This window comes from Amblyraja radiata, chromosome 7 (genome assembly GCF_010909765.2).
Source record: "Amblyraja radiata isolate CabotCenter1 chromosome 7, sAmbRad1.1.pri, whole genome shotgun sequence".
In the NCBI taxonomy this organism is placed as follows: domain Eukaryota; kingdom Metazoa; phylum Chordata; class Chondrichthyes; order Rajiformes; family Rajidae; genus Amblyraja; species Amblyraja radiata.
The window spans coordinates 3,675,338-3,697,514 of NC_045962.1; the positions used below are offsets into that span (position 1 = coordinate 3,675,338).

The 22,177-nt window shown below is 46.5% G+C and overlaps 1 protein-coding gene across 1 annotated transcript in view; it reads right to left on the bottom strand.

Moving 5' to 3' along the window:
* The window catches only part of dgkg (diacylglycerol kinase gamma), a 580,221-nt gene that overhangs the window by 165,986 nt on the left and 392,058 nt on the right, over window positions 1–22,177 (bottom strand). The window lies entirely within an intron of this gene.

The window sequence follows — 22,177 nt, forward strand, 5'->3', positions numbered from 1 at the left end:
CCCCCTCACCCCCCAACCACCCCCTCTCTCCTTCACTACCCCTCCCGCACCCTCCCCTCCACACCCCCCTCCCACACACCACCCCCCTCCCACACACAACTGCCTCTCTCCCACACCACCCTCTCCCCCACACCATAGTGGAACATTGCATTGGGGAATGGTTGTTTTGGGGACCATGCCTCCCATGTGACTGGGACCTAACGGGTCCCACTTAGCCTAGTACCAAATAAACATGAGACAGCAGCGGATGCACAATTTTACTGTGAAAATTGATCGAGGTTCCTGCCTGATATAATTCAGTTCATTTGTTTCTGATGTTAAAATAAGTTTCTATACGTGTTTTGAAATTCAGTTGTGCAGAAGAACATAAAGTACTGGAGGAACTCAGTGGGTCAGGTACCATTTGTGAAGGGAATTGACAGATTACCTTTTGGGTCAGCACCGATCCACAGAAAGTTAAGTCACTGAATGACTATCTTGTTAACATCACCTCTAATGAGAGTCATAGTGTCATATAGCACTGAAGCAGGCCCTTTGGCCAAACCCAGTCCATGCCAGCCAAGATGCCCCATCTAAGACAGTCTCATTTGCCTGTGTTTTGCCCATATCCTTCAAAACCTCTCCTGTCCATGTACCTGTCCAAATGTATTTTAAATGCTGCTATAGTACCTGCCTCAGCTACCTTCTCTGGCAGCTTTGGCATATACCCACCAACCTCTGAGTGAAAATGTTACCAATCAAGTTCCTAGTCCTATTCAATCTTTCCCTTCTCAATTTAAACATTTCTCCTCTGGTTCTTGATTGCTCTATCCAGGGTAAGACTCTGTGCATTTACCCTCTTGTGATTTTATACACCTCTAGAAGATCACCTCTCAGCCTCCTGTGCTGGGAGGAATAAAGTCCTAGCCTGCACAACCATAAACCCAGGCCTTTGAGTTCTAGCAACATCCTCGTAAATCTTCACTGCACTTTTCCAGCTCAATGACATCCTTCCTAAGGCAGGGTGACCAAAAGTAAACACAGCACTCCAAATGAGGTCTCACCAACTTCTTGTATAACTGTGAACATAACATCCCAACAATAGTCAATACCCTGACTGATGAAGAAAAAAAGATAGACACAAAAAGCTGGAGTAACTCAGCGGGTCAGACATCATCTCTAGAGAAAAGGAATAGGTGTAATTTTGGGTCGAGACACTTCTTCAGATGAAGACCAATGTACCAAATGGCTTCTTTACCACCCTATGCACCTGTGATGCATAATTCAATAGACAATAGACAATAAACCATAGGTGCAGGAGTAGGCCATGCGGCCCTTCGAGCCATTCAGTGATCACTCTCATCCTTCTAAACTCCAAAGCATACAAGCACGGCTGCTCCATTCTCACAGCATATGACGGTCCCGCCATCCTGGGAATTAACCTTGTAAACCTACGCTGCACTCCCTCAATAACAAGAATGTCCTTCCTCAAATTAGGGGACCAAAACTGCACACAATACTCCAGGTGTGGTCTCACTAGGGCTCTGTACAACTGCAGAAGGACCTCTTTGCTCTTATATTCGATTCCTCTTGTTATAAAAGCCAACATGCCATTCGCTTTCTTCACTGCCTGCTGTACCTGCATGCTTACTTTCATAGACTGATGAACAAGGACCCCCAGATCCCATTGTACTTCCCCTTTTCCGAACTTAACGCCATTTAGATTCAGGGAGCCATGTACCTGCACTCCTAGTTCCCTGTTCTATACAACACTCCACAGGGCCCAATTCACTGTGAAAGTCCTGACCTGGTTTGACTTCCTAAAATGCACTTCTCGCACTTATCTGCAATAAAATCCATCAGTTAATCCTCAGTCCACTTGCTCAGCTACTCGGAGACTTACTAATCAATCCTTGTACATTCTCATCCAAATCATTGATACAAACCCGATACAGCCATGGGCCCAGCACCGATCACTGAGGCACACCACTAATCACAGGCCTCCAATCCAAAAAACACCCCCGCCACCGTATGCTCCCTTCCATGAAGCCACTTCTGTACACAGTTAACCATCTCTCCCTGGATCCCATGCCATCTATTCTTCCAGAGCAGCCGACCATGCGGAACCTCAAAGACCCTGACATTCATTATTGCTGACTATGAAAATTAATATCATTGGGTGTTAAATTGGGTGAGTAAAGTGTGAGTCTTTGGCTCGAGAATCTTCGGAGAGGAGGCTGAGGAGAGGAGACCACGCAATACGCTTGAGAGGTAGAGACGAAAGAAGGAGATGTCAGGCAAGCTGATTCAGTGCGATGCTTGCAGTATGTGGGAGGTCAAGGACACCGCTGGTGCCTCTGGCTGCTACAAATGCGAGAAGTGCATCCAGGTAGAGCTCCTGAAGGGCCGTGTTGGGGAACTGGAGAAGCAAGTGGATGACCTCCGGTTCGTCCGAGAAACGGAGTCGTTCCTCGACGAGTCCTACAGTACGATTGTTACACCTAAGGTACTGGAAGAGAGAAGGTGAGAGACAGTGAGAACGGGAGGGAAGCATGGAATGCCAACATCCCCGGGTGTTGTACCTCTTGTGAACAGGTTCACCCACTTAGAAGCTGTCGGGACAGAAGAGGTGTTTACACTGGGCGGCGGACTGGCTTGTGATGTGAATAGGGCTGTTGAACCAAAACCAAAAAGGCCTAAGGCAGGCAACGCCATTGTAGTGGGAGACTCCATTGTGAGAGGTACGGACAGGGGTTTCTGCGGCAACAGACGGGATGCGAGGATGGTGTGCTGCCTTCCTGGTGCCAGGATCCAGGATGTCACGGACAGAGTGCAGAAAATCCTCAAGGGCGAAGGTGAACATCCGGAAGTGGTAGTGCATGTCGGCACAAACGATGTCGGAAAGAAGGGGATGAATATTCTGCAGCGTGACTTTAGAGAGCTCGGAAAAATGCTGAAAAGCAGGACCTCCAGGGTTGTTATCTCCGGTTTGCTTCCAGTTCCTCGTGCTGGCGAGAGCAGGAACAGGGAGATACGGGACCTGAACGTGTGGCTGAGGAACTGGTGCACGGGGCAGGGATTTAGATTCTTAGATCACTGGGATCTGTTTTGGGGTAAGGGGGAACTGTACAAAAGGGACGGATTGCATCTTAACAGGTGTGGGACCAGCATTCTGGCAGGCAGGTTTGCCACTGCTACACAGGTGGTTTTAAACTGAATAAGGGGGGTGGGGGTGTCGAATGGGATAGTGGAGGATGGAGTTAAAGGGAAAGGGTTTCTTAAATGTGTGAGCGTAGAGACAGAGGGGTGTAAAATGAGGGTAGAAGCAATAGGTAGCAAGGTGAAAAGTAAAAGTGGCAGGCAGACAAATCCAGGGCAAAAATCAAAAAGGGCCACTTTTCAACATAATTGTATAAGGGGTAAGAGTGTTGTAAAAACAAGCCTGAAGGCTTTGTGTCTCAATGCAAGGAGCATTCGTAATAAGGTGGATGAGTTGAATGTGCAGATAGCTATTAATGACTATGATATAGTTGGATCACGGAGACATGGCTCCAGGGTGACCAAGGCTGGGAGCTGAACATCCAGGGATATTCAATATTCAGGAGGGATAGAGAGAAAGGAAAAGGAGGTGGGGTAGCGTTGCTGATTAGAGAGGAGATTAACGCAATGGAAAGGAAGGACATTAGTTTGCAGGATGTGGAATCGGTATGGGTAGAGCTGCGAAACACTAAGGGGCAGAAAACGCTGGTGGGTGTTGTGTACAGGCCACCTAACAGTAGTAGTGAAGTTGGAGATGGTATCAAACAGGAAATTAGAAATGCGTGCGACAAAGGCAAAACCGTTATAATGGGTGACTTCAATCTACATATAGATTGGGTGAATCAAATTGGCAGGGGTGCTGAGGAAGAGGATTTCTTGGAATGTATGCGGGATAGTTATCTAAATCAACATGTAGGGGAACCAACGAGAGAGCAGGCTATTTTAGACTGGGTATTGAGTAATGAGGAAGGGTTAGTTAGCAGTCTTGTTGTACGTGCCCCCTTTGGCAAGAGTGACCATAATATGGTTGAATTCTTCATTAGGATGGAGAGTGACATTGTTAATTCAGAAACAATGGTTCTGAACTTAAAGAAAGGTAACTTTGAGGGTATGAGACGTGAATTGGCCAAGATTGACTGGCAATTAATTCTAAAAGGGTTGACGGTGGATATGCAATGGAAGACATTTAAAGACTGCATGGATGAACTACAAAAATTGTTCATCCCAGTTTGGCAAAAGAATAAATCAGGGAAGGTAGTACATCCGTGGATAACAAGGGAAATCAGGGATAGTATCAAAGCGAAGGATGGTGCGTACAAATTAGCCAGAAAAAGCAGCATACCGGAGGACTGGGAGAAATTCAGAGACCAGCAGAGGAGGACAAAGGGCTTAATTAGGAAAGGAAAAATAGATTATGAAAGAAAACTGGCAGGGAACATAAGAACTGACTGCAAAAGTTTTTATAGATATGTGAAAAGAAAGAGATTAGTTAAAACAAATGTAGTTCCCTTGCAGTCAGAAACAGGTGAGTTGATCATGGGGAACAAGGATATGGCGGACCAATTGAATAACTACTTTGGTTCCGTCTTCACTAAGGAAGACATAAATAATCTGCCGGAAATAGCAGGGGACCGCGGGTCAAAGGAGTTGGAGGAATTTAGTGAAATCCAGGTTAGCCGGGAAGTGGTGTTGGGTAAATTGAATGGATTAAAGGCCGATAAATCCCCAGGGCCAGATAGGCTGCATCCCAGAGTACTTAAGGAAGTAGCTCCTGAAATAGTGGATGCATTAGTAATAATCTTTCAAAACTCTTTAGATTCTGGAGTAGTTCCTGAGGATTGGTGGGTAGCAAACGTAACCCCACTTTTTAAGAAGGGAGGGAGAGAGAAAACGGGGAATTACAGACCAGTTAGTCTAACATCGGTAGTGGGGAAACTACTAGAGTCAGTTATTAAAGATGGGATAGCAGCACATTTGGAAAGTGGTGAAATCATTGGACAAAGTCAGCATGGATTTACAAAAGGTAAATCATGTCTGACGAATCTTATAGAATTTTTCGAGGATGTAACTAGTAGCGTGGATAGGGGAGAACCAGTGGATGTGGTGTATCTGGACTTTCAGAAGGCTTTCGACAAGGTCCCACATAAGAGATTAGTATACAAACTTAAAGCACACGGCATTGGGGGTTCAGTATTGATGTGGATAGAGAACTGGCTGGCAAACAGGAAGCAAAGAGTAGGAGTAAACGGGTCCTTTTCACAATGGCAGGCAGTGACTAGTGGGGTACCGCAAGGCTCAGTGCTGGGACCCCAGCTATTTACAATATATATTAATGATCTGGATGAGGGAATTGAAGGCAATATCTCCAAGTTTGCGGATGACACTAAGCTGGGGGGCAGTGTTAGCTGTGAGGAGGATGCTAGGAGACTGCAAGGTGACTTGGATAGGCTGGGTGAGTGGGCAAATGTTTGGCAGATGCAGTATAATGTGGATAAATGTGAGGTTATCCATTTTGGTGGCAAAAACAGGAAAGCAGACTATTATCTAAATGGTGGCCGACTAGGAAAAGGGGAGATGCAGCGAGACCTGGGTGTCATGGTACACCAGTCATTGAAAGTAGGCATGCAGGTGCAGCAGGCAGTGAAGAAAGCGAATGGTATGTTAGCTTTCATAGCAAAAGGATTTGAGTATAGGAGCAGGGAGGTTCTACTGCAGTTGTACAGGGTCTTGGTGAGACCACACCTGGAGTATTGCGTACAGTTTTGGTCTCCAAACCTGAGGAAGGACATTATTGCCATAGAAGGAGTGCAGAGAAGGTTCACCAGACTGATTCCTGGGATGTCAGGACTGTCTTATGAAGAAAGACTGGATAGACTTGGTTTATACTCTCTAGAATTTAGGAGATTGAGAGGGGATCTTATAGAAACTTATTAAATTCTTAAGGGGTTGGACAGGCTAGATGCAGGAAGATTGCTCCCGATGTTGGGGATAGTCCAGGACAAGGGGTCACAGCTTAAGGATAAGGGGGAAATCCTTTAAAACCGAGATGAGAAGAACTTTTTTCACAAGAGTGGTGAATCTATGGAACTCTCTGCCACAGAGGGTAGTCGAGGCCAGTTCATTGGCTATATTTAAGAGGGAGTTAGATGTGGCCCTTGTGGCTAAGGGGATCAGAGGGTATGGAGAGAAGGCAGGTACGGGATACTGAGTTGGATGATCAGCCATGATCATATTGAATGGCGGTGCAGGCTCGAAGGGCCGAATGGCCTACTCCTGCACCTAATTTCTATGTTTCTATGTTTCTAAATGTTGGCAAATGCTGACAAAATGAATTAAATTAAAAAGAACTGTTCTCCATGTTTTAACCTTATTAATTTAAACCATTAGATGTATTATTCACCCATGTCATTGATGCCCCTTTAATGTGGACCGACTTGTATCAGTTGGTATTTTCTGTAAATATTTAGTTGAAAGTTGTAAACAATATTTAACTAATCCAAAGACAAGGAATTGAAGGTGTTGGTTTGCACAAAAACACTAAAGTGCTGGAGGAACTTAGCTTGTCTGGAGCAGATGGATGGCCGACATTTTGGGTTAGTGCAATTCTTCAGACTAGTAGATGGAAGAGAGGTGGATGCCGTGACGAAGGCTGGTAAATGTGAGGTGCATGTTGGTGAGGACACGAGCCAGCAATGTAAGGGCTACGGGTAGTGCAGAAAACTAGAAGTGTGAAGCCAGAGGAAGGGACATGGCTGTAAGGGGACATGGGAGAAGGGGCAAGGGGGGGGGGGGGGGGCATGATTGCAGGGGAAATGGGTTCACATCCAGGTGGGGCACATGGATTAATTCCCCCCTGTCCTTACCTTTCAGTTTCTGCATCCAGCACACCATTCTTCCACATTCCGGCCACCTTCCACATGATCCCAGCACCAGTGACATTGTTCCATCCCCACCCCTTTCTGCTTTCTGCAGAGACCTCACACTCCACAACCCCTTGGCTCACCTATCCCTTGCCACCCAACCACCCCCTCCCAGGTACGTACCCCAGCAAAGGCAGGAGATGTAGCACCTGTCCCTGTACCTTCTCCCTCTCATCCATCCAGGGACCCAAGCAGCCCTTGCAGGTGAGGCAGAGGTTCACATGCAGCTTCTCTGACCTCATCCATGGCATTTGGTGCTCCCAATGTGGCCTCCGGCGAGATAAAGCATCGACCATTTTGCCTTCCACTTGTGCGGTCCACCAAGGCCTGGTTGGTCTCCCGGCTGCTCACTACTTTAACACAGCTTCCCATTCTCACTGATCTTTCTGTCCTGGGCCTCCTCCATTGGCAGAATGTGGCCACATGCAAACTGGAGAAACAGGTCCCCATATTCCGTTAGGAGAACTTACACCGCAATGGTATGAGAATTGAGTTCTCCAATCTTACCTAACTAACCAACACACACCTACCCCCCTTCCCCCTCTCTTCTCTGTGCCCGACCTGAATGTGCACCCATTTCTCCCCTTCCCCCTGTTCCGACTCCATCTCTTCCTCTGGATTCACATTTGACAACTCTTCTCTCCTTATCTCCCTACCTTTAGTCTTTTCAAGAATGGTCAAGAAGGCACAGCTACGACTGTTCTTCCTGAGAACACTGAAAAAGACTGGTCTTCCCCAACAGCTGCTGACAACGTTCTACCGCTGCACCACAGAGAGCATATTAACGTATGGCAACTCTGTGTGGTATCTCAGCTGCACGGAGGCGGAGAGGAGAGCTCTTCAGCGCGTCGTCCACAGAGCGCAGAAGATAATTGGGACACAGCTACCAGCCTTGGAGGGCATCTACTACACACGGTGCCTCAGGAAGGCCGTCAGCATCCACAAAGACTCCTCACTCCCTTGTAATAGCCTGTTTGAACTCCTACCTTCCGGCAGATGTTACAAGGCCTTCTACGCCCGCACCTCCAGACTCAGAAACAGCTTCATCCCCAGAGCTATAGCGGCTCTGAACAGGCCCTGCTGAGTCCCCCCACCCCCATGAACTGTCTCCCTCGGATGGTCACGTCGCACATCGACCCGGCACAGACACATTTGCACTTTAGACTGTTTTACTGTTTTACTGTTCTTTTAAAAAAAATAAATCATGTTTTTCGGGGTATCTAAATCTAAATTTTATTAGTTGTTTAAGTTATGACTATCAGTTGGAGCTGCAAACCAAATCTAGTTGCACCTATATGCAATGACAATAAAAGATATTATTATTATTATTATGATTATGATTATGATTATGATTATGATTATGATTATGATTATGATGATGATGATGATGATGATGATTATTATTATTATTATTATTATTATTATTATTATTATTATTATTATTATTATTATTATTATTATTATTATTATTATTATTATTATTATTATTATTATTATTCATCTCTGGGTTTTGGCCAGCCAATTAACGCTCCTCTTCATCTACATCCATCTATGACTTGCCAGGCTTTGTCTCGCCCCACCTCTCTTCCAGCTTCCTGCCCTCCCCAACTCCTACAATATGCCTGAAGAACGGTCCTGACCCGAAGCGTTATCTACCTGTTTTCTCCAGCGATGCTGCCTGAACTGCTGAGTGACTCCAGCACTTTGTGTGCGTTTTTTAAAATTAATGTCATATGGTAAATGACACACCTCAGCTCATTTTGCACTAAAATGTTCATGATGCTTGCAATCATGGTCTTCTTCATGAGAGGCTGGATCAAACTATTATTTTACTATCACTTCAATAAAATGTAGCTCAATGCTTGGAAAGCAAAATAATCTTAAATTTGTGAATGCATTTTTATTCCAATTAAAATCAACTTTTCAAGGAACATGTCTAGACATTTATACCCAGCCACAAATATCCTTCACATTATTGGAAGAAAGCACCCCAGTGTGTCTGGAATGGATATATATTTTAAATGTTGATATCAATGGCGTTTTTTATACATTTGCACATTTTATTAAAAATGTCTGGAGTTTTGGAGTTAATACTCTTTCACCACCAAAGGCCACCATGGTTAATGAGTGTATGCAACCCTGTGAAGGAGCTGCCCAATTATCTCCCTCTCTTGTAGTTCATTGCAACATTTTCGATATACATCGGTTTTCTATTTCAAACTGCCCACTGAATCTGCCACCATCAGACAAGCTGAGGCATTTGAAAAGTCATTACTCACTGCATGCAAAACAAAATCACCATACCTTGTGCCTTTTCCAATTATTTAAACCTCCTGTCAAAGGAAAGAGCTTCCCCACTCCACTCTATCAAAATTGAAAAAAACGACTCGAAATGTCACCTATTCCTTCTCTCCCGCTGAGTTACTCCAGCTTTTTGTATCTATATCAAGTAAACATTTTGGCCTCAATTTCACAACAGACAAGCTGAATTCCTGAGCGTGCACATTTCCGAAGATCTCTCCTGGTCCGAGAACACTGATGCAATTATAAAAAAAGCACATCAACGCCTCTACTTCCCGAGAAGATTACGGAGAGTCGGTACATCAAAGAGGACTCTCTCTAACTTCTACAGGTGCACAGTAGAGAGCATGCTGATTGGTTGCATCGTGGCTTGGTTCGGCAACTTGAGCGTCCAGGAGCGGAAAAGACTACAAAAAGTTGTGACGGCTGCCCAGGACATCATCGGCTCTGACCTCCCCACCATCGAGGGGATCTACCGCAGTCACTGCCTCAAAAAGGCTGCCAGCATCATCAAGGACCCACACCATCCTGGCCACACACTCATCTCTCCGCTGCCATCAGGTAGAAGGCACAGGAGCCTGAAATCTGGTACATCCAGGTTCAGGAACAGCTTCTACCCCACAGCCATCAGACTATTAAACTCACCATCAAACAAATTCTGAACTCTAACAGCCTATTGCACTTTATCTGTTTATATATGTGTATATATATATATATATACTTTACCTGTTTATATATGTGTATAACTGTCGTTGTGTCCTTGGGCAAGACACTTCACCCACCTTTGCCTGTGTGTGAATGTGTGTGAATGTGTGTGAGTGATTGGTGGTGGTCGGAGGGGCCGTAGGCGCAGATTGGCAGCCACGCTTCCGTCAGTCTGCCCCAGGGCAGCTGTGGCTACAGAAGTAGCTTACCACCACCGAGTGTGACTGAGGAGTGAATGAATAATGCGATGTAAAGCGCCTTGAGTATTAGAAAGGCGCTATATAAATCCCATCCATTATTATTATTATATGTGTGGTCTATGCTATATAGACACACTGAACTGTTCTGTATTTATGCTTACAATACTCTGTTGTGCTGCAGCAAGCAAGAATTTCATTGTCCTATCTGGGCCACATGACAATAAACTTTCTTGACTTGACGACTTGAATCTTTGATAGGACAATTAAAATGAATAAATGTTTCCATTGAGGACTATTTTCAACCCATCATGTGTGGTATTGGTGCGTCACTATTTTTAATGGCTTTCGTACGTATAAAATGTTTGAAGGACCACGTGCAGCTGTTAAAAGGAAGTCACTCAAATAACGAAGTAATGAAAATATCCCACCTATATGGCAAACATTTACAAGGGCCTGATAATTTTAGAAATACCAAGGAAAGTCAGTATGAAAGTAACTTGCAATCGCTATATGGATTCATTATGAATACTCCAGATTCAAAGTTACAGACTAAGCATGGCCTCCTAGAAATAAAAGAAGTCTATTAAAAATAAGTAACTGAATTTTACATAGATATTTAACTCAAATATATTGTTCAAGGTGTGGACTCATATATCGGCCAGACCAAACAGACTGGGCAATCGTGTTATGAACACCTTCACTCCGTCCTCCTGGACCTACCTGATCTCCCAGTTGCCAAACACTTTAACTCCCCCTCCCATTCCCACACTGACCTTTCTGTCCTCGGCCTCCTCCATTGTCAGAGTGAGGCCAAACACAAATTGGAGGAACAGCATCTCATATTTTGCTTGGGCAGCTTACAACCCAGCTGTAGGAATATTGGCTTCTCTAACCCTTGCATTCCCTCTCTCCATCCCCTCCCACCCAAGTCGTACCAGCTTCAACGTCATCTTGTTGCTGCACATTGTCTAACTCGTTCTCACCTAGAACACAGCTAACAATGGCCTGTTTCCTTTATAATCGTTAGTTGTTTGCATATCTTTCATTCATTTGTTCTATATCTCTCTACATCATCGTCTATATCTCTCGTTTCCCTTTCCCCTGACTCTCAGTCTGAAAAAGGATCTCAACCCAAAACATCACCTATTCCTTTTCTCCAGAGATACTGTCTGACCCGTTGAGTTACTCCTGCTTTCTATGTCTATAATGTTGGTACCAGAGAGATGTTTAGGCTAGAATTATAAGTAAGCAAGCAGAAACAAAATGTTTGTGGAATAAGATGTGTAGTCACATTTCATTGATTGCATTATCCCTGTGGACCAGAATGATCTGAAGGGTGATCACAAAACAGGGTTGAATGTTTTAATCCAAGCTGGGTAGCAATAGGAGTTCACCCTTTGCATTACTACCCCAGCTTGGAAATGGACATATCAGTCAGATTCTTACTCTTATCAACCATCTAGAAGTGTGCAAGTGTTGACAATAAGTGTGAACAGATCACCTTTGCCAATGGTTCACCCTCTTTAGGGAACTACCTGATGGCACCGACTGAAATCATGAATGAGCAGTGGCTGCTTGCCAAAGATACTGATGGTCAACTAGCTCTTGTGGAACAGTAGATAGACACAAAAAGCTGGAGCAACTCAGCGGCTTAGACAGCATCTCTGTAGAAAAGGAACAGGAAAGGGGAAAAATAATGTGGAACAAGCCAATGGCTTCAAGGGTAAAGGTGTGTGTGTGTGTGTGTGTGCGCGTGTGCGTGTGCGCGTGTGCGTGCGTGCGTGTGTGTGCGCGTGTGCGTGAGTGTGCGTGTGTGTGTGTGTGTGTGCGTGTGTGTGAGTGTGCGTGTGCCTGTGCGTGTGCGTGTGTGTGCGTGTGTGCGTGTGCGTGTGCGTGTGCGTGTGCGTGTGTGTGTGCGTGTGTGCTGGGGGGAAGGAAAAGCAAATCATTTAATTAGTACCATTTTATTAAATTTTTAAAGATTATTTATGAATTATTTAAATTGTTGGTGATACCCAATTACTAAAACAATGAAGATTTTGAGAATTGTAAGTTACAGTTTTGCCACGTATTTTCAAATGCTCGTGATCATTGCTCTCTTCACCACATCCTCTCACATTCTCAAATTTCTTGTCTTTTCCCATGTCATATTTTAGTTCAATTACAAAGGTCTCACTGCAACGACTGTATATCCAGGAGGAGTTAACAGGACTGCTGTTCTGCTCAACGCCAGCTCCTTCTACACTATGTTAAGTAACCCTATCAGCAGATCCTGATCATTTTTCCCTCCTGCACTTAACTAGTTTCTTCTTTAGAGGTATCCATGGATGTGCTGTTCCCTATTTCAGACAGTGACAAGTGTTTCACTGTACCTCGGTACACTTGACAATAAACTAAACTGAACTGAACTAAAAACGAAACTAAACTCATAACTAGAAACTAATTTGCACAACATCATAATTTTGTCCACAATACTTACAAACTTCAATTCAAAAATCAATGCAACTGAATAAGGAGTTTTATGTTTAAGAAGGAACTGCTGATGCTGGAAAATCAAAGGTAGTCTGAAAAAGTGTTTTGGCCCGAAACGTTGCCTATTTCCTTCGCTCCATAGATGCTGCCGCACCCGCTGAGTTTCTCCAGCACTTTTGTCTACCGAGGAGTTTTATGTGACATGATTGATGGCTCTGATTTTCATTCTCGGTGTTTTTACACAAAGAAAACCCTGTGCTTGTGTAGGAAGGAACTACAGATGCTGGTTTAAACTGAAGATATACACAAAGTGTTGGAGTAACTCAGCGGGACAGGCAGCAACGCTGGAGAGAAGGAATCAGTTTAAACCAGCATCTGTAGATCTTTCCTACAACTATCACTGATAATGTTACATTCCCCTTCACTCCCCTCGGGTGCAGCCAACCCCACACAACCCTCTCCCTGACCTGCCCCTCACACACAATTTCCTCACTGGATTTCACAACGGTGAATCTCACAAACCAAAGGCCCATTCCTGACTTGGGTAGATACTGCTTCGTCACTTCATCACAAACTGAAACAAAGTCCTGCAACTTTCCTCTCAGCCACAGTGAGGAATTATTAGCCTCCTTGGAAGGGTGGCAGTCGTTGAATAAGGTAGTTCACCGGCACCTTCCGAATGGGAATGAGGGGTCAGAGTCACTATTCACACCCACATCCCAATAATGAGATTTTATTTTGTGGCTCGTTGGCAATTTTGTTTCGCTCTATTCCTCTGAAGGGTCTTTAGATGTTGAGTTATTGATGACGAGTGCAGAGTTATTGCTTGACTTGCTATGTTTAGATCTAACTCGTATGGCCTGAACTGCTTCAGATTTACCTTGGTATAAATGAGCATTTGAGATCATATTATTGCTTGGATTATCTATGTAATGAAGGCTTAGGAAGTTCAGCATGTCCCCTACAACTCTCACCAATTTCTACAGATGCACAATAGAAAGCATTTTATCAGGATGCATCACAGCTTGGTTTGGGAACAGTTCCATCCAAGACCGCAAGAAATTGCAGCAAATTGTGGACACAGCCCACAAACCAACCTCCCTTCCATTGACTCCATTCACACCTCACACTGCCCCAGCAAGGCCAGCAGCATAATCAAGGATGAGTCGCACCCTGGCCACTCCCTCTTCTCCCCTCTCCCATCAGGCAAAAGGTATAGAAGTGTGAAAACGCACACCTCCAGATTCAGGGACAGTTTTATCCTAGCTGTTATCAGGCAACTGAATCATCCTACCACAACCAGAGAGCAGTGCTGAACCTCATTGGTGACCCTCGGATTATCATTGATCGGAGTTTGCTGGCTTTACCTTGCACGAATACACTGCAAATACACTGTATTCTGTAAATGACTCGATTGTAATCATGTATTGTCTTTCTGCTGACTGAATAGCACGCAACAAAAGCTTATCACTGTACACGTGACAATAAACTAAACTGTACTGAACTGAATATATTAAAACATATACAATTCTGGACTACTTGTGGTATTGGCCAGGCTCAGGTGATTTCCCATATATCCTCACCACAAAGGAGGAGGGACATTCAGTCCATCGAGCAGCTCTGAGAGCAAGGCTAACATTTACACCCTGACGTATGTTCCTGTAAGCTGTTCTCCCACACATGCCCATCGACTTCCAGATACCACCTACCATCACGAGCATTGGTTTGCCATAATCAATGATATCTCCAACTGCACATCTTGGGGACATGGGAGGAAGCAAGAGCACCAAGAGAAAACCCAGTGGCCACGGAGAAAACATGAAGACTCCACAGAGGCATCGCAGAGGTGAGGATGGTGCCCGATTCATCGGAGCTGTGGGGCAGCTACTCGTCTGCACTGCAACGGATTCTTAGAATTAAATACCAGATAGAGGTAAAAAAAGAGGTCGTGGGGTGACGCCTGTATGGTCGTGAGTCGTCTCCTCAAGTCGCCTAAAGAGTCGTAACGTTTTTCTGGTCGCCGCTGGATTTTGAAATGTTCAAAACATTTCTGCGACTGTGGGCTTGATGTAGCTTGTCTTCTCCTGTAGTAGATGCTGTTGTAGGTTGTCACCAGGATGACGCAGGTTGTCACCAGGTGATGTTAGTTGTCGCCGGGTGCTGACTTCGGTGAATTCCATTACCGACTATCTACGTCAATTTACATCAACCGGCGACAGGTACCGGCGACTGAATTGTCTTCAGTTGTCGCCGACAGGGTCGTTGCTTGTCATAGCCTGTCGCGGGTGGACGTAGGTTGACTTTGGTTGTTGTAGGTTGTCGGCTGTGTGGTCGGAGGTTGTCGTAGATGTGGTCGTCGGTGGACATTTTAATGGGTCGCCGGTTGTCGGTAGCTTCCCGTAGCTTGACGTCGACTAGGTGGAAGGTTGTCGTAGACATTGTTGAAGGGGGGGGGGGGGGGGGGGGTCCAGTCGCCGTTTTTTCGGCGACCTGCTACAACTGTGACGGTCGCCGGTAGTCGCCGAAAAAAATCGCCTGCGTGGGACAGGCCCTTTAGTGGGTGTTGCTTCATAATCCTTCACACAGCCATGACCAGTGAGGCAGGAGCACATTTTGGAAGAAGTGGTTACAGCCCGGGGGACAGAATTGTGTACCCATCCAAATTTATTTTCAGCAATGTTTTCAGTATGATGTCTGATCTAAATTCTGCATCCCTGATGTACAACCAGAATAAGGTGAGGACCAAAACATTTCAACCAGTTAAATTCTGCACCTCATTTCCATCATCTACGAGTAATCTGATTATATTATAGCTTCTGTATTGCCAGTGGCTCAATTGAAGTAACACCCATCTCCATGGCAATCATTTACAAATGTAGCTGTAGATTAAGGCTTATGAAATTAATGATAATTCAGTAATTAATATGGATGCAGTTTCAGTAGGAATTTCCTTTTGCTGAACATTTGCTACTGATATACTTTAGTTGAAAATATTGTTAAGCTTATTTTATCTGCAGTGGTAACTTGTTGTGCACTGCAGTCTATGTGATAATACAATCTTAATGGCTACAGAAACACTTAACGCTCAAGTACGAACTTCTACACTTTGAAGTGATTCAAAGGAGTGATTCAAAGGTCTAGAACACTTGCAGGCTACTTTGATAAGCAGTTTTGCCCAGAAACCTATTTCAAACATAAAATATTCTCTCAGACGTATAAAATCTAAGGCATCTATCTATCTATACATAACAAAAACTCAGATTTTCAGGTTTGGTGGTCATTTGGTGCTAGCCAGCAGCCGTCCGTTTTAATTCGTTTTTTTTATAGTTTTTAGTGAGTCCTGTTTTTCGTTTGTAGGGGATATGGACTTTTTAATGTGGGGGGTAGGTCTCAACTTTATTTCTAGGTCCCTACCTGGTCGGTGTGGCAGCTTTTTCTCCGGGCTGCCCGCTGACCCGTCCTCGTGGCCTACCAGCGGGCTTGGAGCGCCGTTTCCTGGCGGGCACCGCCCAGCAGCTTGGCCTCGGTGGCGGCACAGTGCTGGAGCGCTATCGCGGAGCGGAGTGAGCGGGCGATGCCTTGCCTGGGTCGCCGCGCTGGAGCGACGCGCTGGAGCTCTGGTGAGCTGGACCGGCGAGAGCAACATCCCCGGGCTGCGGGTCTGCGGAGCGGAGAGGGCGGCGCCGGCTTTAACATCGGGAGCCTAGGAGCTCCAACTCGGTGCGTCCTTGTCGGCTCCGGAAGCCGCGGTCTCAAGCTAGGAAGCGGCCGTTCCAGGTGGCCCAGCCGCCGAGAGGACTCTCCCGACGCCGGGGCAAGACCACCCGGTGAGAACGGCCAGGAACATCGGGCCTCCGTAGAGGCAATTGCGGTGGCCTCAATAGGCCTGACTTTGGGGTGAACTGGGGATGGGGACTGGACATTGTGCCTTCCTCCACAGTGGTATCCATTGTGGGGGGATGATTTTTTTGTCTAATGTAATCCTGTAAGTCTGTGTCCAAGATGGCTGCCGTGAAGAGAGAGTGGACGCTGGCACGAATTGGTTGCCGCTGCTCTCTCTTCACACTGTGTTTTTGATTTTCTGTTTTTGGAATGAATTCTGTTTTTAATTTGTGTCTCTGTGATGTCTTTATTACTTATTTTATTCTGATTATATGTTTTACTATGTAAGGTGTCCTTGAGATTTTGTATGAAAGGCGCCCATTAAATATAAAATTTATTATTATTATTCTATTTGCGCAAAAACAGTACACGATAGCGCTACGAATTTTCTCCAGCTTACTCACCGTTCTCCTATGCCGCGATTGCCCCAAGTTTCGATCCGATCGGTGGAAGCTGGTAAGAGTTATTGAGGTTTAAAAATCTTTAAAAACCACGCGTGCGCAGATCAATTGTCTCTCCTGCCATTCAGCGCCGGGAGGATTGGTCCCTTCTACTGTCACTCCGTGGGACGGTCCACCCCTTCCTGCGCCATCGCGTCTTTACTGCAGCTGCGGGAGGCTCTGGATGGCCGGTGGAGGTCTCCAAACGGACACAATTTGCGGAGGAAGGGACTGGAAATGGCCCGACCCAGCCCGACACGGAGTTGGTGATGGCGCCAATGTCGTCAAACGGAAAGCAGAGATTCTGATTGGAGGAGGAGTGCGACCAGCGCCTGCTGTGAGTCCCCATCGCACTGCCAACCCCTTCCCCTCTGGTCCCTCTCGCTGGCTCCTGCCCCCCTCCCCTGTGATAATGCACTCTCCACCATGGCCCTTCTCCCGTCTTTTCTCTGAGCTCGCTCCCCCCTGACCCAACACCCCTCCCCCCCACACCCCTCCCCCCATCACAAAACCCTCCCGCCCACATACACACTCCCCCTCCCACCCCACACCCAACGGGTCCCACTTAGTCTAGTACATAACTAAAACTCTGATCTTGTTATCTTCCGGTTTGGCGGTCTTTCTATTTGCGCAAAAACGGTTTGCGAAAATGCTACAATTTTTCGCCAGTTCACTCACCGTTCTCCTGTGCTGCGAGTGCGCCACCTTTCGTTCCAATCGGTTGAATGTCGTAAAAGTTAGCGTGGTTTAAAAATCTTAAAAACCGCGCATGCGCAGATCGATCTCTTCTCCTGCCAGTCAGCGCCACAAGGATTAGTCTCTTCCCCTGTCAATCCTCGGGTCGGTCCGCCCCTTCCGGCGCCATCGCATCTTTACTGAAGCTGAGGATGGCCAGCGGACGTTTCCAACTCGACTTTCGAAGGAACCCAAAGCAGCCCAGCCCCAAGCAGCCCAGCGTCGGAGACCCAACACTGCCTAGTCCATTGTGGGAGACCTAGGCCAGCCCAGAGTTGGAAACCAAGCTTAGCCCAGCCCGGAGATGGAGATGTCGCCGATGTTGCCAAACGGAAAGTAGAGACTCAGATTCCGGTGGAGGAGAACGACCGCTGTGAGTTCCCATCGCACCGCCAATTCCAGCCACTACCCCTCTGGTCCCCCTCGTTGGCTCCTCCCACCCTCCCCCGTCATGCCCCCCTCTCCCCATGGCTCTTCCCGTCTTTTCTCCGTGCTCACTCCCCCGCCTACACACCCCTCCCCCCCACACACCCCTCCCCCCACAGACCCCTCCCCCCACAAGCTCCCCTGCCCACACAACCCCCCACCCACCCAAACCCCCTCGCCCACAGACCCCTCCCTCCACAGACCCCTCCCCCCACAAGCCCACCTGCCCACACAACCCCCCACCCACCCAAACCCCCTCGCCCACACACCCCTCTCCCCCACAACTCCCCTCCCACCCACACACCCCTCCCTCCCACACACCCCTCCCCCCACAAGCCCCCCCTGCCCACACACAACACACAAACACACTCCCACCCCCCCGCCCACACACACCTATCCCCTCATACACCGTCCCCCACAAACCCCTGATCTATTCCTCTCATGATTTGATACACTTCTATAAGATCACCCATTCATCCTACTGCGCCTAAGGAATAGAGTCCCAGCCTACTCAACCTCTCCCTATAGCTTACACACTCTAACCCTGGCAACATCCTTGTAAATCTTCTCTGTACCCTTTCCAGCTTGACAACATCTTTCCTATAACATGGAGCCCAGAACCTACGCTAAATGCGGTCTCACCAACGTCTTATACAACTGCAACATGACCTCCCAACTTCTATACTCAATACTCTGACTGACGAAGGCCAATGTGCCAAAAGCCTTTTTGATCATCGTTCTATCCGTGCCTCCACATTCAAGGAACCATGCACCTGCACTCCTAGATCCATCTGGTCCACAACACCCCCCAGAGGCCTACACCTCTCACAGTGCAGGGCCCGCCCATGTTGGACTCCTGGGTGAAAACGTTTTTACTTGTCTGGTCACCCTCACTGAGGAAGGATATACTTGCACCACTGAGAGTACCCTGAAGGTTCACCAAATTGATTCTCGGCATGGTAATGGGGGTACTGTCCCATGAGGGGATATTAAACAAATTGAGGGGATATTAAGCAGATTGTAGAGTTTAGAAGAATGAGAATATACCGCATTGAATCATACACAATTCTTAGAGCACTTGGCAGGCGATATGCAAAGCAGATTTTTTCCCTGGCTGGGCTATAACTGGGGAGGGAGGGGGATGGGACAGTATCAAAATAAGGTGAGTCAGTATCCAAGACAGGAATTGACTTGTTTTTGGATATTGAAGGAAACAAATGATATGAGGTTTGTGCGGGTATGTGGTTCTGAGGTTAAAGGCAGTCTGGATCGTGTGGGCAGTGGAACAGCTACAAGCGGCTGAATTGGCTGTTGCTCCTGCTATTTCCCTAACTACAGTACAGGCTTTGGAAGCAGCAATGTGAAGGCCGTTCCAACCTGCTGTATCCACCTTGAAATCACCTCAAGCTACCTTAATTAATTCACACTGATCAATTAACATGATCTGTCAGGCATGACTTAAGTGCTCTACTTTCCAGCATATTCCTTAGCTCAATTTTTAAAAATAATTGAAAGAAAGCAACATTGACTATGTAGCTGCCAAACTGTGACCCATGTCAGTGGGCAAACATGAATGCATTTGTATTAGCACTCTTTTGGAACGATATCTAGGAGTCTCCAAATACAGTCTGTGGGCCATGTGGTCTGAGCATTGGTGATTTGGCTAACTATGATTACTTTCATTTCCTGCTTTCTGGTATGTACTGTTTGAACATTGTAAAGTTTGAGGTTTAGAATTAGGATTTGAAAGTCAATATATAAACAGATTAATGGCACATTCATGGCATAATTTGTGCGGCACGGTGGCACAGTGGTAGAGTTGCTGCCTTACAGCGCCAGAGACCCAGGTTCGATCCAGACCACTGGTGCTGTCTGTAAGGAGCTTGGACGTTCTGCCCGTGACCAGCGTGGGTTTTCTCCGAGGTCTTTGGTTTCCTCCCACACTCCAAAGACGTACAGGTTTGTAGATTAATTGGCTTGGTATAAATATAAAATTGTCCCTAGTGTGCGTAGGATAGTGTTAGATTAGATTAGATTAGATTAGATCCTTTATTTGTCATTCAGACCTTTCGGTCTGAATGAAATGTCGTTGCCTGCAGCCATACATGTAATAATAAACAACAAAACACACAATAAACACAAATTAACATCCACCACAGTGAGTTCACCAGGCACCTCCTCACTGTGATGGAGGCAAAAGTCTTAAAGTTACTGTCTCTTCCCTCCTCATTCTCCCTCTGCGCTGAGGCGATATGTTGTTACCCCACCGGGCGATGGTAGTCAGTCCCGCGGCTCAACCGAGCTCCGCGAACGGGCCGGTTCAAGTCCGCGGCCCGGGGTGGTCGAAGCTGCCGCCCCTCCAGTCCACGGACGCAGCTGTTGCCGCGGGAGCTCCGGGTAAACAGGCAAACCAGCCTGTGACCTGCGAGCTCCCGCATGATGTCGGTCCACTGGCCCTAGCGGTCGAGCACCGGATTTCAAGGTCCCCGCTGACGGAACCACCGCCTCAGCCACCGGAGCGCCGGTCTCAGCCTCGAGGCCGGGCCCAAGTCCTCACGGCGGAGCGCCGGTCTCAGCCCCGCGCCGGGCCGTCCTCACCGGACTCGAGCCCTCGAGCCGGGCCGTCCTCACCGGAGCGCCGTCTCAGCCCCGCGCCGGGCCGTCCTCACCGGAGCGCCGTCTCAGCCTCGAGCCGGGCCGCCCTCACCAAAGCGCCCGAACGCTGCCACAGCTCTGAATTCGGCCAGCCTCATGCTGGTGAGTCCTGGCTGGCTCTGCCTCCGGAGCCTCGAGGTCGGTCGCAGTGTGGACTCGGTGGACTCGGTTAGTGTGCAGGGATAGCTGGTCGGTGTGGACTCGGTGGGCCGAAGGGCCTGTTTCTGCGCTGTATCTCTAAATGAAACTAAACACTGATTTGTGGCCCAGATGCCTCTGTGTTACATTACTTAGCTGCTGCCACAGACACAAAGGATTGTTACTAATGCACTTAAAATACATGGACTAATGGTTGTATTAGAAATAAAGAGCAAACATGATTGTCCAGCAGCAATGGCCAGCCCTTGGAGAAGTTTCATGATCATTTGTACATCCTGCTCCTTTCATAAATCTCTGAACTTTTCTTCTTTCAAATACTCAATTGATTTTCTTTTGAATGTTACTATTTACTAGTACTCTACTCTAGTACTAGTTGCCGTCATTATTTCATGTAATGCATTTCAGTATAGCATTTCATATTTTTGATTCCAGTCCAGCAATCACCATCAAGGCTGGTAGAGCTGCTGCCTCACAGCGCCAGAGACCCAGGTTTGATCCTGACCCTGGCTACTGCCTGTGGGTGGAGTTGGCACGTTCTACCTTTGACTGTGTGGGCTTTCTCTGGATGCTCCGGTGTCCTCCATCATCCCAGGTTAACTGGGCTCTGTAAACTGCCCCTAGTGTGTCGGGAGTGGATGTGAGGGTGGATAACACGGAACTAGTGTAAACGGGTGATCCATGGTCAGTGTGGCTTCGATGGGCCGAAGGGCAGATTTCCATGCTACATTTCCAAACCTCTTGCATGTTCTGTTAAGAATGCATGAATCTCTTAAAGGCTTCACTTCATTATAGGTTTATATTTGATTTATGTATGTTAGGTCTCAGAACATTCAAACAAATCTCTGTTTCACAGTTTGTAAATGTAAAATCAGGAATATGAATATCACCGTGACTGTTACATTCACTTTTGTATTTAAAAAAAATCGCAATGGAAGTTTTAACAGAAATATTAAGTACATAAATATTCATCATCCAGGGCCTCTCCAAAATTAATTAATTCATCTAATCAACAATCCTTATTTGGATTTTTCGTTTTCATTGTCTTATGGCATTTTGTTCATTAAGTACCAGAATGCCAGATTTTACTAAAAGATGATTAAATCATACGAAATTCAAGGAAACAATGAGCAGAAACAGATGCTTACATTCCACCAATATTGCTAGGTATTCTAGTATGGAATAACGAAAGCTCTCCTATTTTTCATTGTGCATTGCGATTTTCTAACAAGTGTCGCAGTATATGGGCCATTATGACTGAATGTTT